Source organism: Suricata suricatta, chromosome 16 (assembly GCF_006229205.1).
Source record: "Suricata suricatta isolate VVHF042 chromosome 16, meerkat_22Aug2017_6uvM2_HiC, whole genome shotgun sequence".
Taxonomy (NCBI): domain Eukaryota; kingdom Metazoa; phylum Chordata; class Mammalia; order Carnivora; family Herpestidae; genus Suricata; species Suricata suricatta.
In genome coordinates this window covers 6,068,936-6,077,947 of record NC_043715.1, presented here as the reverse complement: position 1 = coordinate 6,077,947, position 9,012 = coordinate 6,068,936, and positions in this window count along the sequence as shown.

Below are 9,012 nucleotides of genomic sequence, written 5' to 3'. Positions count from 1 at the left end.
CCAGTGTAGCTTCCTGATTCTGGTCTCTCGCTTAACGTCAGGCATCTGAGGTTTTTCCTTGGTGCTGTGCTGTCAGGACTTTTTCCCCTCTGCTGAGTGAGGGCCCCTTGAGTGCCTGCAGACTTGTTCATCCTTTCAGTTGTCAAAAGGCATTTGTCTGGGTTGTTTCTTATTTTCAGTGATTGTGAATAATGCTGCTATAAACCTTGGCATCCAGGTGTTTGCACGGACGTGTGTTTTCATCTCCCTTGGGCGATACGCAGACGTGGGACTCCTGGGTCATACGGGAAACACACTTGTGTCTTGTAGGGAAACTGCCCCGCTGTTTTCTGCAGGGTCCGCCCCCGTTCTGCGTTCCCACCAGCTGCCCCACATGCTCTCCAGCCGGGGTATTGTCGCTTGTTTTTAGTTTAGCCATTTTAACAGTTCTGTACCGTTTTTTGTTTGTTTGTTTGTTTTACCTGCTCGGCTGTATACAGAATGAATCTTTTTTATCCTCAGCGCCTCAGATAGTGACCGACACAAAGTAGGTGCTTCATAAATGCTTATGATCTACTGAAGTGGTGTCTAAGGAGAGTTTGTCTCAGATTCCACGGAGCGGGTGTTGGTCAATGTTCCCTCTCCCAAAGGAACTCATTATGAGGTGGTCTTTCTGGAATCTGCCAGCAAAACCTCCTTATCTTTATGGCTTATGCCTTTCTCTATCTGCCCAAAGTGCACAGACTACTTTCCATCTCTGAAAAGGCTCATCGTGTTGTTTTTCCCCCGTTGTTGCAGTGGGAACTGTTGGTGCCCGTACTAGAGAGCACGAAAGAATCACGAGGCGGCGGTGTTCACAGTCCAGTCCCCAGGCTCCACCCGAGGGGCTCAGGTCCAGTGGGCTCAGCGTCTCTGGGTGCATGTCAGACCTCCCTGACAACTCCCCAGGGGAGACAGGAGCCCTCTCTGGGGGTGGAAATAAGCCCAGTGCCTTTGGAGGCCAGGTCTGCAGGTCATTTATTTATTGCCTCTGAGCCTCAGTTTCCTCGTCTGTAAAATAACCACAAAAATAATCGAGCTTCCCAGCTTTGTCATGAGGACTCGGTGCATTTACTGAATGTAAGGTCCTGGTGCAAGGTAGGCATTAAATAAATTTTTGCTGATTTTGGTAAACCACAAAGATTTTAATGTTTCCCTTCCACTCCTTAGCTAACCCCCTCGTATTTTAGTGTTTTTATTGATGCATAACGTCATGTGGAAAAGTGCCCTTTGTATAAGCATACAGTTCAGTTAGTTTTCACACACGGAACCCATTGGTGTGGCCGATGTCACATAAACAGAACCCGGCACACCAGGACCCCCCTCTGCTTACCTCTCATCATCATCTCCTTTTTTTCTTTTTTTAATGTTTATTTATTTTTGAGAGGGAGAGAGTGCAAGCAGGGGAGGGAGGGACAGATTGAGAGAGAGGGAGACACACAATCCCAAGCAGGCTCGAGGCTCCAAGCTGTCAGCACAGAGCCCGATGCGGGGCTCGGACTCACAAACCGCGAGATCATGACCTGAGCCGAAATCGGACGTTTAACCGACTGAGCCAGCCAGGCGCCCACATCACCATCTTCTAAAGTGACCACTCTGTCAAATGCTGACAGCCTTGATTTTCAAACAGTTTATACACACACACACACACACACATATAATTTATTGTCAAGTTAGCTAACAGTTTTTGTTTTCTAGTGTAACTAAAATGTGCTCAGTAAAGAATATTTAGAAAACACAGGTCGGAGATGACCTATTAACATATTGTGCAGGCTTTTAAAATTATTTATTTTGGGGGTGCCTAGGTGTCTCCATCATTTAAGTGTCTGACTCTTGATTTCGGCTCAGGTCATGGTCTCGGGGTCGCGAGATGACAGCGTGGAGCCTGCTGGGGATTCTCTCTCCCCCTCTCTCCCTGCCCCTCCCTCTCTCTCATACACACACTCTCTTGAAATAAATAAACTGTACAAAGCTTTAAAAAAGTATTTTTTTATTGAGATATACATAGAGTCGTACAAGTTGTAGGGGTTAGGTTCAGTACCTTTGCATCAAGTGACCAGCCCTTGTTACTATAGGATCAAAACTGAGTATGTCACAGCCCCCACCACCCTGCCTTCTGCCCCCTCCCAAAAAGAACCACTATTCTGACTTTAAGGGTGTTGATCAGCTTTGCCCAGCCACCCTGGGTTGTAACCGAGCTTCTCTCTCTGCTGTGCTCTTGGAAAGCCCTCTTGCATCCTTCAGGACCCAGTTCTGAGGTCACCTCCTCCAAGAAGTCTTCCCAGCCCCTTGGTTTATCCCTCTTACCCCGTTCTCATCATTCTTTGGTAGTAAATGCCTCTTCCACTGTCTCTCCCTTGAGTGGTGATCGCCTGCCCTCCTTGCGTAATGCAGGGTATAGTGGGTTGAGTCATGACCCCGCCCCCCAGAGACCTAAGTCCTAACCCCTTGTACCTGTGAAGCTGGCAGTAGGGTCTTTACAGATGTAATTAAGCATCTCAGGATGAGAGCATCCTCAATTTAGAGCCCCCTCGGTGTCCAGTGAGTGTCCCCCACCAGAGAAAGGAGAGAGAGGTTTGAGACACAGACACAGGGAAGGACATTACTGAAGACGAAGCAGAGGTGGGAGGGGTGGAGTCCCAGGCCGAGGAATTGGGGGGAGGGGTGGCCAGCAGCTGCCCGCAGCAAAGGCGGAGGCCCGGGGCGTGTCCCCCCAGAGCCTCCAGTGGGGGCACCCCAGCCAGGGCTAGGACTCCGGACTCAGGCCTCCAGAACCGCGGGAGAACACAGTTCTGTGGCTTTAAGCCATCCAGTCAAGGGGACTTTGTGGTGGGCCCCTGAGCACTGAAGAGCAAGAACCAAGTTGGGGGCTTGCTGGCCTGTGGTGGGGACAAAAGGGAACGTTTGTCCTCAGATGCGCTTTCTTGGCTCTCCCCACTCCCGCGGACAGGACCCTTGTTTTGCTATACACCCTAGGCCACCTCCCGTGACTTGAGGGAGGCTGAGCCCGTCCCCTCCATCCAGCCAGATCTGGAAACCCATTCCTTGGAGGGTAACTGAGGCAGACTGGGCTTCTGCCCCTCGTCTCATCAATGACCTGGAGGACAAGGCATGCTGGGGGCTTTGGGGAAAAAGTTCTTCTTTCTTGCTTTTCCCCTTTCAGGTCTGGCTGCCAGGAGTGCCAGATGTGGAAAGAATCTTGATCCTGTTGGTGTGCTTGAACTTCTGACTGCTCCATGACTGACCTTCCCTTTCCCCCACCTCTCCAGCCATTCCTGGGCTTCCAGCAGCTTGAGATCCCAGACGGTCCCTCTGTGGAAGCTGAGCACACCCTGACTTACATGCAGCCAGAAGAGGGAGGGCCGGGAAACTGAGACTCAGAGAGACAAAGTCACTCCGCTGGGGACACGAGGTAGGAAAGGGCAGAGGCAGAATTCACACCCGGGCCTGTCTGTCTCCACATCCCGTGTTCTCAGCTGCTCCTCCACGGTTGCCCTTGGCTTTAAAGTCTGTCTCTTGATTTTACATGAGGCCCAGGCTGCTGCCAGCTGTTGGCACAGCAGAGACAGTGGGTCGTGTGGCCGTGACTAAGCGAAGACTGCCCTGTCAGCTCTGAGGTCCCACTCAACCAGGAATGGTGCCCAGGACATGGACACACATTAGCGGACTCACTCCGCCACACCACACCCTGACCCCGGCCAAGAAACCGAGCCTCACGGGGGCAGGCAGTTCTGTGCCGCAGAGTGCAGACAGTGAAGGCGGAACTCAGCCTCACTCTGGAGCCCCGGCCCCTGTCTCCCCACCTCTAATATATGCTCACTGGGCGGGGCTTGGTTGATTATTCCTGCCTCCCTGGAGCCTAGCCGCTCCTGGGTCCTCAAAGGCACTCAGCAAGGGTTTGATGAATGAATAAACGATCCCCAGCAGGAACTTGAGGCCAAAAGGAAAACCATGGGACCAGAGGCTCTTCCAAATGGGCCTCAGTTTAGGCAGTGGACTTTTCCAGTTCAAGAGCAAAAAAACAAATAGCCTGATTTAAAAGTGGGCGAAGGACTTGAACGGACATTTCTGCAAAGAAGACATATAGAAAGCCAACAAGGTACGGGAGGTCTGGGTGGCTTAGTCATTAAGCATCCGACTCTTAGTTTCAGCTCCGGTCATGATCTCATGGTTTGTGGGATTGAGTCCCACTTCGGGCTCTGCGCTGACAGAATGAAGCCTGCTTGGGATTCTCTTCTTTCCGTCTCTCTCTGCCTCTCCCCCACTTGTGCTCTCTCTATCAAATATTAAAAAATTTGAAGAAAAAAAGAAAGCCAACAAGGTATATGAAAAGACACCCCACATCACTAATCACCAGGGAAATGCAAATGAAAACCGAAGTGGGCTATCCCCCTCACACCTGTTAGAGTAGCTAGTCTAGAAAAAAAAGAGGTGACAAGTGTTGGTGAAGATGGGGAGAAGGGGACCCTCTTGCACTGTTGGTCGCAATGCAAACTGGTACAGACGCTTTGGTCTGGAGATCAGCGAGGAGGCTCCTCACGAAATTAAAAACCCAGCCCTGCCACATGATCTAGCAACCTCACTTCTGGGCATGGGTATATATTTAAAAAAAGAAAAAAATTGAAGACAGGACCACAAAGAGAGATCTGCACTCCCCTGTGCATGGCAGCTTTGTTCCTAATAGCCAAGGCACGGAAGCAACCTAAGTGTCCATCGGTAGATACACGGATAATGAAAATGTCGCCCGCCTTTAGAAGGAACCTGCAGCCACGCGGATGGGCCTGGAGGACGTTGTGCTAAGTGGAGTAAGCCAGTCATCCAGGGCACCTGTTGCGTGGGCCAGTCCTGGGATGCGTCTACGGGAGGCAGACATCTAGGGGCCCCTGGGGGGTTCAGTCGGTTAAACATCCGACTTCAGTTCAGGTCATGATCTTGAGGTTCATGAGTTTGAGCCCCGCGTCGGGCTCTGTGCTGACAGCTCAGAGCCTGGAGCCTGCTTTGGGTTCTGTGCCTCCCTCTGTCTCTGCCCCTCCCCGACTCGTGCGCTCGCTCTTTCAAAAATAAACATTAAAAATTTTTGAAAGTAAAGGAGGCAAACTTCTAGAGGCAAAGGCTGGAATGCTGGTTTGATGGCTGCCAGGAGCTGGGAGAAGGAGGAAACGGGAGACGTTCGATGGCGGGTTTCTGCCACACAGGGTGAGTAAGTTCTAGAGCTCTGTGACATCGCGTCAACAGTTGACGATGCGGCACTGCACATCTAAAAGTGTGCTAAGAGGGCAGACATCGTGGTAAGGGTTCCTACCACACACGCATACACAAACTATAACCCAAAAAGACAGAAAATGACAAAGTGACGCAAGGAAACGTTTTGGAGATGATGGTCATGTGGGTATAGGGATACGGGCAAGCGTATCGAATTGTCTCCATTAATTAAGTGCAGCCTTTTATATAACATCATGCCTCAGTCAAGCTGAAGAGCAGACTAGCAGAGGGTGCCCCGCCCCTCCCCCACCCCCCATCTGCCAGCCCGGGTGCAGCCCTGATGAGGTCTGGAAGCCGCTCTGGGTGGTACTTCCTCCCGCTTGAGGCCTGCCAGCCAGCAGCTGGGACTGGGCTTGTCCCCCGGGGACGTGCACTTCTCTGAACAATGTCGGGAAAGGAAACCAAACTCAAAGGCTCTCAGGGGCTTTCTGATCATTTTTGGCTCCGGGGGTGGACGGGTAGGTCCGTGTGCTCCCCAGGCCGGCCGAGGGGCTTTACTGGCGGCTGGGGTAAGAAGGAAGAGGCCTGGGGTCGGAAGGCCCCCCGGACCCCAGTGGTTATTCGAACGAGAGGCTGTTACTGCTGGGAGCTGTGTTGTGTTAGGTTCTGCTGCCCGTTACCTTAAATTCTTTAAACAACTTTCTAAGATGGGTGTTCTTTTCTTCGAACGGCTTTATTAAGGTGTAAGTCACATGCCATACACCTGACCTTTCTAAAATGTACAGTTCAATGGCTTCTGGTGTATTCACAGAACTTTGCTACTATTTTCACAATTTTAGAACTTTTTTTTTTTTAATCACTCCAAAGAGAAACCCTGGACCTTCCAGGGTCCACATGCCCTCAGTCCTAGGCAACCGCCAATCTGCTTTCTGTCTCTACAGATTTGCCCGTTGTGGACATCCCGAAGGATAGCATGATGGGGAAGCTGGAGGCTCAGAGAGGGTAACTGACCAGCTTAGGGCCACACAGCTAAGGAAGTGGCAGCCTTGGGACTTGAACTCGGATCTCCCTGTTTTTCAAGGCCACACCTTCCCACTGCACCACGGGGGTTTTCTTCTTTCCCATGACAGTACTAAGAACGGTCAGCTTGTCGATGTAATTCTCGCCAGCTCTCTGGGAGATGGGTACAGTTATTGCGCCCATTTTGCAGAAAGGGAAACAAACACCAAGGGCCTAATGGTTCAGTGCACCGTGGCTGCGAGTGAATGGAAGAGGTTATTGGGGGGGGACCCAAAAAACAAAAACCTGTGCATACTGAGGCCTGGTGAGGAGCACAGGATCAAGAGTTGAGACAATACTGATGGAAAGACCATTTTCTTTCAGGTTATGCCCCCTCCAACCCCCACACCCCACCTTCTTCTTTCTTTTTATATGAAAAGGAAAAGAAAGTTCCCTCCACCCTTTGAGGTCACTTCCTGACCCATTTAAGAATCTGTGTGGAGTAGTTACAAACTCACTTCTCCCTGCCTGAATACCTTCTGTTAATTCTTTGGGTGGGAAATGGCCTATGCGTCCAAGGCTGCTGGCTTCAAATCCTGCCTCACTGCACCCCTGCCCCACTGAACACCTGTGAGTCCTACTGGGAACAGACACTTCTTTTATTTCTTTTTATTTTTGACCGGGTGGTCAAAAATACCTAGTGTGCTTTGAAAAAGAAATGTCATTTGTATTTGAGTCCTCCCAGAAGGAGGCAGGGCTGGGAGGGGTCCATGTGTCAATTATTTTGAACAAACCAGCTTAGGCTTAAGAAAAAGAGATGAGGGGCTCCAAAGATCCCCATTCATTGCACTGGATTCCTTCAACATTTTTTTTAATGTTTACTTATTTTTGAGAGAGAGACAGAGAAATGGAGCACAAGCTGAGAAGGGGCAGAGAGAGAGGGAGACACAGAATCTGAAGCGGGCTCCAGGCTCCGAGCCGTCAGCACAGAGCCCCACCTGGGTCTCGACCTCACAAACTGTGAAATCATGACCTGAGTTGACGTCAGATGCTTAAGCAACTGAGCCCCCCAGGCGCCCTTGCTCTGGATTCCTTTAACTGTTTACTTGAAGGTAAACAACGAGGCAAAGAAGAAAAGCAAATAAAACCGTGAAAAAGCACCCTGCCATCTATTAATGACCATCATCTCATACTCAACGGTATTTGAACCCCGAAGATAGTGTAGGCGCACAATCAGATTAAAAGAGAGTTCTTCGAATTGAAGCATTAACTACGTGTTCTTTTGTCACTTGACCCCCTGGGAGAAAGCTCCAGCCATGATTAGCATCTGTTTGGACAGACGTTAGGAGCCAGGGCTCCAGCAGTGGTCTCCAAAACTTCTGCTTGCAAACCGTTTCCTTTTATCAGCAGGAGCCTGACCATGCTTCCCTATACATGCAGATTTAGTGATAAGAAATTGCACGTGTAGCTCATGCACATTATATAGCAGGCACCAAAATACCAGGGTTAAAAAGATTGATGGAAATAAATATCAGGTGAAGTACTTAAAAAAAAAGGCAAAGAAATTTAACCTAGCGTTAGCCATCATTTTGGGGGAAACTGTTCCCGTGATTCCAAGTGGCTGACATTGTAACAAGTCTAGAAAACTGCAGTAAGTTGTCGGTGGGACAGTAGTAACTGGGGCGTTCCTGAGATGCGGCGGCGAAGGAAATGAATCTACGGATTTCTGAAGTTGGGGGATGTGACCCGCGACTTCACATACACCGTTTTCAGTCGGAAAAATAGAAGTTCACGAAATGCTGTTAACTCCGGCAGTTTAGGAGTAAAACTGGTGAGCTCTGACAGCGCCGTGGGTGCCCCTAACGCTGGCTCGGTCACCAAGAAGACACTTGTGTCAGAGATGCACACGAAAAGTTTGAGTACCATGGCTTCATGAAACACAAGGATGGAAGAGTCCTATTTCTACAATGAAAAAGTTAACTTCATACAGTTTGTGGCTGGAAATAGGCATGTGCAGCTAAATGAATCAACGAAATACTGTAACTAGGCATTTGACTGTGTCATCCGTATGCTTTAGTCATTAAAAAAAAAACTCCTTGGGGCACCTGGGTGGCTCAGGCGGTTAAGCCCCGCCCCCCCCTCCCGCTTTGGCTCAGGTCATGATCTCACGGTTTGTGGGTTCAAGCCCCGCGTTGGGCTCTGTGCTGACCGCTAGCCCAGAGCCTGGAACCTGCTTCCGATTCTGTGTCTCCCTCTCTCTCTGAAGCCCCCCCCCAACCCCCTGCTCGCGCTGTCTCTCAAAAAAAAAAAATAAATAAATAAAAATAAAAATAAAATCTCCGCGGCATCTGGGTGGCTCAGTCGGTTGAGCATGGGACTTCGGCTCAGGTCATGGTCTCACATTCGTGGGTTTGAGCGTCGGGCTCTGTGCTGACAGATTCTGTGCCTCCCTCTCCCTCTTTCTCTGCCCCTCCCCTGCTCACGCTCTGTCTGTCTCTCAAAAATAAACAACAAAGAAATCTTGTTGGGAGATTGGGAGATCAATTCCCTGTTCTACGTTCCTTACAACAAACTGTCTCCGTCCCATCAGACGGATGGGGAGTGGGAGGCTGAGCGTATTTTCGGTGGCGCGCCCCAGCGGGGAGAGGCGGTCTGACACCGGCGCAGCCCGGGTGACGATCCCGAGTCCGGCCGGGAAGCGCCCACGCCAGGTGATTACGAGGCGTTACTTAAACGCATGGAGAACACCTGAGTGCAGCGGGCGCCCCATAAAAGCTACGCGGCCGCCTGCAC